At 43.5% G+C, this 7129-nt stretch overlaps 1 long non-coding RNA gene across 1 annotated transcript; it reads left to right on the top strand.

The window, feature by feature from the left end:
• The first annotated feature begins 353 nt into the window (after positions 1 to 353).
• LOC121062106 lies at positions 354 to 2640 on the top strand. Its single transcript, XR_005815410.1, has 3 exons — positions 354 to 473; positions 1616 to 1708; positions 2504 to 2640. It is a non-coding gene; the product is annotated as an uncharacterized LOC121062106 (long non-coding RNA).
• The last annotated feature ends 4489 nt before the right edge of the window (positions 2641 to 7129 follow it).

The following is a 7129-nucleotide window of genomic DNA, read 5'->3' as shown; positions in this document are numbered from 1 at the left end:
AGGGCCCCAGCCCCTGAGCAGACTGGAGGCCATGCACGGAGCTTTCTTCCATTTGATGTCTTTCCTGCAGGGGGCCAAAACCTAGATGCAGCGTTGTAGATGTCCAACAAGAGCTGAACAGAGGGCTCAGCCCCCTGGTCTGGTGGTGCTGCTTCCTAATTCAGCCCGTGGTACTGCTGGGCATCTTTTGTGCCTTTTTTGTGCCCTGTTCAGCAGATACAAACTAGTCTTTGCCACCTGCGGTACCGGACTATGGGGTGAGCTTGCTGACAGCCAATGCTGGTCTGTAGAGGAGAGCTTTTCGCAGCCTCTAACTGCTGACAGCAGCAAGAACTAATGAAAGAAAAGGTGGTTCCTCGGATGCTCAGCTGAAAAGCATTGTTTGCTGCCTTCTCTTTCACCAGGAAAATCTGCTGATTGATGAGGAACATAATTTGAAGCTGATAGACTTCGGACTCTGTGCAAAGCCAAAGGTAAGAGCATCTGCTCGATCCAATACGATGTGCACCCAAGAAATGCATGTTTGACCACAGAATGCAATGCAGTGACTTGCCCAAACACCCTAAAGTAAAGCCATTGATGTGGTTGGTATACAATTACTGCTTCCGTGGAAGGGACTGAACTGCGCAAGAGAACAGTTAACAGCTGTGGTTCTGAGCAGCCTGTTAAATGGTTTTCTCCATGTAGACTTGGTATTTTTGTAACCTAAGGCAGAGATCATCTGGTACGTATGGCACCTTCTGTCTCATACAAGGGCCCGTAATACTAGGTTGGCATGCACTTTTCCCTCATGCATTTTTCAACTGTGTATGTCTTTCTTCAAAAGATTTTTGTGGAGATGGAGATTGTGGACAGAACCAACCAGTTTATACAGGTGACATATGCAGATCCTCTGGTTTTATGTGTTTGTACTGAATTGTTTCTTGATCCTAAAAAAAGTTTTTAGGAGCCTTTTCTGTTTGCTATTTTAACATGCAAGGCGGGTGCTGGTGAAGATCAATGTAATGGGAAGACAGTTTTAGGGATTCCAAGAGAGTTATTCACCCTCAGATTGTTTTACTTGACTCAGTAGAGCAAGTTAGAGCATCATGCTGGTAGTCGAGACCCAACAGGGCATCAACTCAGTGGAATAACGTCATCTTATTGTGACCTGTGTAGAAGACAGTGCATGTGAAATAATAACATGGTTTTGATAAGGAAGTATTTTATCAGTGGTTCTTTGAAAAGTTATTGCGTTAAGTATTGTCATAAATGACCAGCTAGCCTCATGCCCAGTAGCTCTTAGATCACTTCTTCACAGTTTGTATCTTTTATCTGCACATTTGCACAGGGAATTCTCATTAATAGATGAGGAGCTAAGGAAAAGAATGCATCTTGCCAAGGAACATAGATAAAGGAGCAGTTTGGGATCAGAATGTGTATAGGATGTTTGTGGTCTTAGACTGTTTGCTTAGTGTATCCATATATGACAACAAAGCAAAATAAAAGGTGAACATAGATGCATAGCAGATGAAGAGGGAGCCTCTGAGGCTTCTACTGTGTCATTACTAGATGACATAAACAGTGTTAAAGCCAAGGCTTCAGTGTGACTATTCTGATTTCTGTGTTATTCTAGGGAGGTCTTGATTACCATCTGAACACCTGCTGTGGAAGCCCAGCTTATGCAGCACCAGAGCTAATTCAGGGCAAAGCATATATTGGATCAGAGGTATGTAGCAGAGTTTTAGTGGAGTTTTTTTCCCTCTGGTGCCCTGTCTGTAAAGGCAGTGAAGTTGGGGTACGCTCGCTTGGTTTCCCTCCTGAATGCCCCTGGACAGCATTACTTTGGTACTTCCCACAGCTGCCTCAAGTAGCCTTAGCAGTCGCAGACTCAAAACAGTGCCATTGGCCACAGGTCAGGTAGCTGGCTAGTTTGTATCTGGCTAATCCTTACCTACCTACACCAGTTGCTCCATCTTTTAGTGCCCTACAAAACAGTAATGTTCTTCTACTACAAAATCTTTGAAGGAGCAATGTACTCTGTCAATCACTCCTCGCTTGTCACAAACTTTTGTGCAGTCTCAGAGTCTTAAATGATTTGTCAGGCTTTTCTTTAGCTTGCAAGTTGTGCGTGAAGACTCGGTCCCTTTTTGTTGCACAATGTTGTAAAAATTGAGAGCAGAAAATGTGAAGAGGTTTCTCAGCTTTGATTTCATACCTGGAACTCTGGGACTACTTGCAATTTGCATTTGTTAATCTGTCCAAAATGTTCTAATGGGAATCCCTTCATGCTGCTTGAATTGCTTTGCTATTAGGACGGAGTCAGTCTTTTGTTTGTTCTCATAGCTTTTCACCGCTGTTGTTGGCCTCTGATTCTTGCTTTTTTTTTGTTTGTTTTTCAACAAGACGAGCCTACTTTTCATGAAGTGTATGTGGACTTTGCCAAGGGCGGACAACATGGTCTGTCACGAAGCCCTTTTAGATACATCTGCTTTGTGAACATCTACTCACTTTTATTTTTTAGGCAGATATTTGGAGCATGGGTGTACTGCTGTATGCTCTGCTGTGTGGCTTTCTCCCTTTTGATGATGACAACGTCATGGCAGTCTACAGGAGGATAATGGTAGGTATTGATTGTGCTAGGAGGGACATGGCTGAGTGTTACAAGAGGTTTGCTTTTCTGGTGACAGAACCTGCTGAGCTTTGCCTAAGGCGAAAAGGCCTTTGTGCTGCATTTTGTCCATTTTTGCTGCTCTTCCTAGCAGTATTTTGTGGATTTGTTCCATTGGCCTTCAGGGTACTCTAGCCTGGTGCAACTGGTTCATGATAGCAAGTGGAGTTTCAGGAGAAGAATTTTCTTGCCAATGGGCTGGATTTTTGGGTGGGATTTCATCTGGCTTCTCCGTATGCTGTGACAGAACTGTAAATCTGCCATTGGATTTTCCAACATTGAGTGTTCTTGAATGCCAGCTATTCTCCTCTCTAGGAAAGGCAGGATTCTGCCTCCACTATTGCGATTTCCTCGTCCAGAATGAGCATGCAAAGAGCTTTCTTCCATTTGATGTCTTTCCTGCGGGGGGCCAAAACCTAGATGCAGTGTTGTAGATGTTGTCCAACAAGAGCTGAACAGAGGGCTCAGCCCCCTGGTCTGGTGGTGCTGCTTCCTAATTCAGCCCGTGGTAGTGTTGGGCATCTTTTGTGCCAGAAGACACCTCTGGGTTACGTTCAGTGTGCTGTCTGTCAGCACCTCTCTGTCCAGAATGAGGAGGAAGTGCAAGACCCCATAAATTGCCTCCAACAGAAAAGGCTGAATAGGTAGTAAGTAACAGCATTGAGTCGTTGGTTCTGTTTCCCCGTAAATTCCTCCCAGTGCAGCTAAACAGCTGCTGTTTGGCATCCTGTAGACAACTCCACCATCCACTTGCAGGCTGCCAGCAAATTTCTGTGCACAAAGCCTCCAGTAAGCCAGCGGAGTGCGGAACAGCTGTGTTGGCTGAGGTCTTTGGCTTCCTCTACCTGCTTCTCCTTCCCTGACCAAGAGCTTGGTATGTCTGAAAAGTAGAGGAGCATCCTGAAGAGGATTCAAGGACTGTCCTGGTAGGAGGGACAGGAGGTTTTGGAGTCTACAAGGATGATTTCTGCAGAGTTGAGGCCTCACTGCCTAACACGCGCAGGAGCCAGGAGCTGCATTCTTTGGAGTGGTGGAACATTGGCCAGTGGAACTTGTTGAGGTGAACAGAGACGAGCAAGTTTTAAAACTCAGTCTGAGTGCAGTGGAAGAGGGAAATCTCACAGGTGTTAAGATGCAGGCTTGCTATTTCTGCTCTGAATTTGTTTTAATTCTGTGTGGCTGCGAGCTGAAAATTGCTTGAAATGGAGACACTTAGGCATGCTTGTGGAATTGAATTTCAAGCGTTACAGATGCTGAAATGTACTGTAATCTCAGCTCAAAGCTGTTGGAAGGCTGCTGCTTGAATCTAAGCTCTACAGTTACCTTAAAGGAGGCTCTAGCGAGGTGGGGATTGGTGTCCCCAAGCACCAAGTGGTAAGACAAGAGGAAATGGCCTCAAGTTGTGCTGGGGGAGGTTTGAGTTGGCTATTAGGAAAAATTTCCTCGCTGAAAGAGTTGAGAGGTATTGGAACAGGCAGCCCAGGGAAGTGGTTGAGTCACCACCTCGGAGGCATTCAAAAACCGTGTAGATGAGGTGCTTGGTGACAGGGTTTAATGGTGGGCTTGGCAGTGCGAGGTTAAAGGGTGGACCAGATGATCTTAGAGGTCTTTCCCAACCCAAATGATTCTATGGTCCTATGACTGGAAGCAGGATCACAGTGCTTGCACACAGTGTTTCTTTCCCTGGAATGCTCCACATCTCTTCATTTGGGAATACGTAAGTCAACCAAGTATCTGCTATAACTCCTGTAAGAAGAAAATATTTCTGGAGTGATCTTACGCCTCTGGTAGCTCCTGCGAGGTATTTGCCCTCCAGCCCTGTCCTCAGTCAAGGAGATGCTACTTCTGTTTTACCTTCTCTCCTGATCTGTAGTAATATATTAAAAGCAAAGTGGATAATGGGGCTTCTCGGATCCACATGCTGATCATGTGTGTTGCTCAACTTGCCTTACTTTCCCAGTAAAGCTGCATTGTGAAATTGCCTACAATCCATTTCTAAGGATCTCATTAACATGTCTGTGAAGACATGATTGAAATTCTTCCTCCGTGGAGAGGAACCCATGATGGAGCAAAACACAAGTTTTCTTGCGAGCATGTTGGACGTGCTTATGGTTTATCTTATTTCTATGTCTCAGAGAATTGCTCATTCGACTAACAGTTTGACCTCCTTGAAAGCGTTTGTCCTGTCTCCCAATTGTTTGCCAATGCCTCCTGCTGGCCACTGGGTGCCACTGTTTCTCTAGGTAAAGAACAGCTTGCTGCACGTGCGCTGTCAGTTTTAAGTGGCTCTGGCAAAGACGTGCATGCCTGATATAGCTTTGCATATTTAAGAAGAGATAAAAGTGTAGCTTCCACTCAAGTGAAAAATCTCATCTGCAGACAGGCTTTCGTATGTGAGTTCAGAAACTCTCACCAAGGAGGGCCGAGACGCTGAAGTTGCTGAAGTTGTGTGACTCTGTTTACTCACGGCAGTATTTAGCTGTGATGCTAGCTAAAATACAAAATTTGAAATCATGGATAATTATGGACTCAGCCTGCTGCATATCACAACAGTGTCATGGTCAGATGTGTCTCAGTGAGACAACCTGAAAGCTTCAAGCTTTAATGTAGTCCATGTTCTTGCAGCAGGGACACCTTGACGAAGACTGCGTGACAGAGCTTTCCGTGTTTCACAATCAGAGCAGGGAGAGTATACCGGAATTAATAACAGAGGTAAGAAATACATGTTGTTAATTTGTTGTAATTAAGCACACTAATACAGTAAGTAACCTTAGCGTGTTAACAGCCTCATGGTCCCTTATTCTCAGGCATGAGTTTTGCTGTGCTTTTCCAACTTACGGAATCCCCACAGACCTTCAGGATTTATCACTACAGCTCTGAAGCTCAAATTTGCCTTTTCTTATTCCTCCTTTCATTGTGTTTCCTAAGCCTTATTGTTATTTTCTACCGTGCTAATATCCTTACGAATTGCTGAAAGGCAAAATAGACTCAACCTAAAAATGTCTGGGTGAACAACGGATGTCATGCACTGGCTTAACTCCTTGCTTTGAAATGTGCCGATAGGGAAGAGAAAATTATCAGTGCATCACTCCGCCAGGCTATAAAATAAGTGTGGGGGAATTACTTTTCACAAACTTTTATAGAAGTGAATCTGTTCCTGTCCCATTGGAATATAAATGACAAAAGCTGAGCTGACTACCTGTAGAGGAATTGTAACAATGTGTTAGTGGTGATATTCTAAGCTGGTAGAAGAGTCTTATAAAATGAGGTTGACTCCAGCCTTAATGTGAATCTGAAAATTGTCCTTTGAAATTTATTTTTTTTTTCTACTGTGTAGAATGAAGATTTGGGGTAAAATCTTTCCACATAACTGTAGCAGAAACAGACTTTTAAAATATGTGTTCTACTTAAAATGGATAAATTTCGGAGTAAACACTGCTTTTTTTCAGTTACAGGAAATAATCTGAATAATCTACCTACAGGAGGAAACAGTCTGTCCAATTAAGTTTGTGGCATTTACAAAGTCCTTTACTGGAGGACTTCTAATGCCTTATAACTTATACAAGCTAATGGTATTATGCTGCAAACCTCGCAAGCATTTTACTTGCAGTCCTCATAGCAGTTGTGTTGCTGAAAATCACACCAAAAGTTGATTAAAAAAAAAGCGAGTTTTGTTGAAATACTGGACACTCTGAATTAATCAGAGCAGTTGCTTACCACCAGCCGACTGATGCCCAGCCAGTCCCCAGTGCACATCTGCCTCCTCCCACCCTATTTCCTCTGGTTATATTGTTGAGCATGATGTTATATGATATGAACTATCTTTTTGGTTCGTTTGTGTCTTCTGTCCTGGCTGTGTCCGCTCCCTGCTTCTTGTTGCACTCCCAATCAACTTGCTGTCAGGCAGCCTGGAAAGAGGAAAGAACTTGACTCTGTGTAAGCACTACTCAGAAACAACTAAAACATTGGTGTGTTATCAGCACTATTTCCATTACAAATCCAAACATAGTACCACATGAGCTACTATGGACAAAATTAAATCTATCACAACCAATCCAACACATCCAGGAACAATGGTGGTCTGTCAAACCTTCCTGCCCCTGAGGTGACCATGAGGGAAATGATTTAAAAAACTAGGTGATGAGGTGATTCCTGCACCTGTTTGAGCCTCTGGTATGGGTATAATAAGGGATTGTCCCCAGAATTAGTCATGACAGTGAAAGATAGGCTCCAATTAACTTTTCTAATTGATACAGAAGCATAAATGTACATGGCTAATGAAGAACAGTATAGTGGAACTGCTCCATTAAAAAGACAACCATTATCCATTGTGGGAATTAATGGAAAGGTAACAATGCATCCTCAAGACAAGGCTGAATTGGAATTAGTTGATGGTCATGAGATACAATCCCTCTTGTTATTTGGGGAAAAAATGAATATCCTTAGGATGGATGTTTTCCAAGGACAGTGATGGATAGT

Source organism: Cygnus olor, chromosome Z (genome assembly GCF_009769625.2).
Source record: "Cygnus olor isolate bCygOlo1 chromosome Z, bCygOlo1.pri.v2, whole genome shotgun sequence".
Classification (NCBI taxonomy): Eukaryota; Metazoa; Chordata; class Aves; order Anseriformes; family Anatidae; genus Cygnus; species Cygnus olor.
This window is presented reverse-complemented; position numbering and strand designations above follow the sequence as displayed.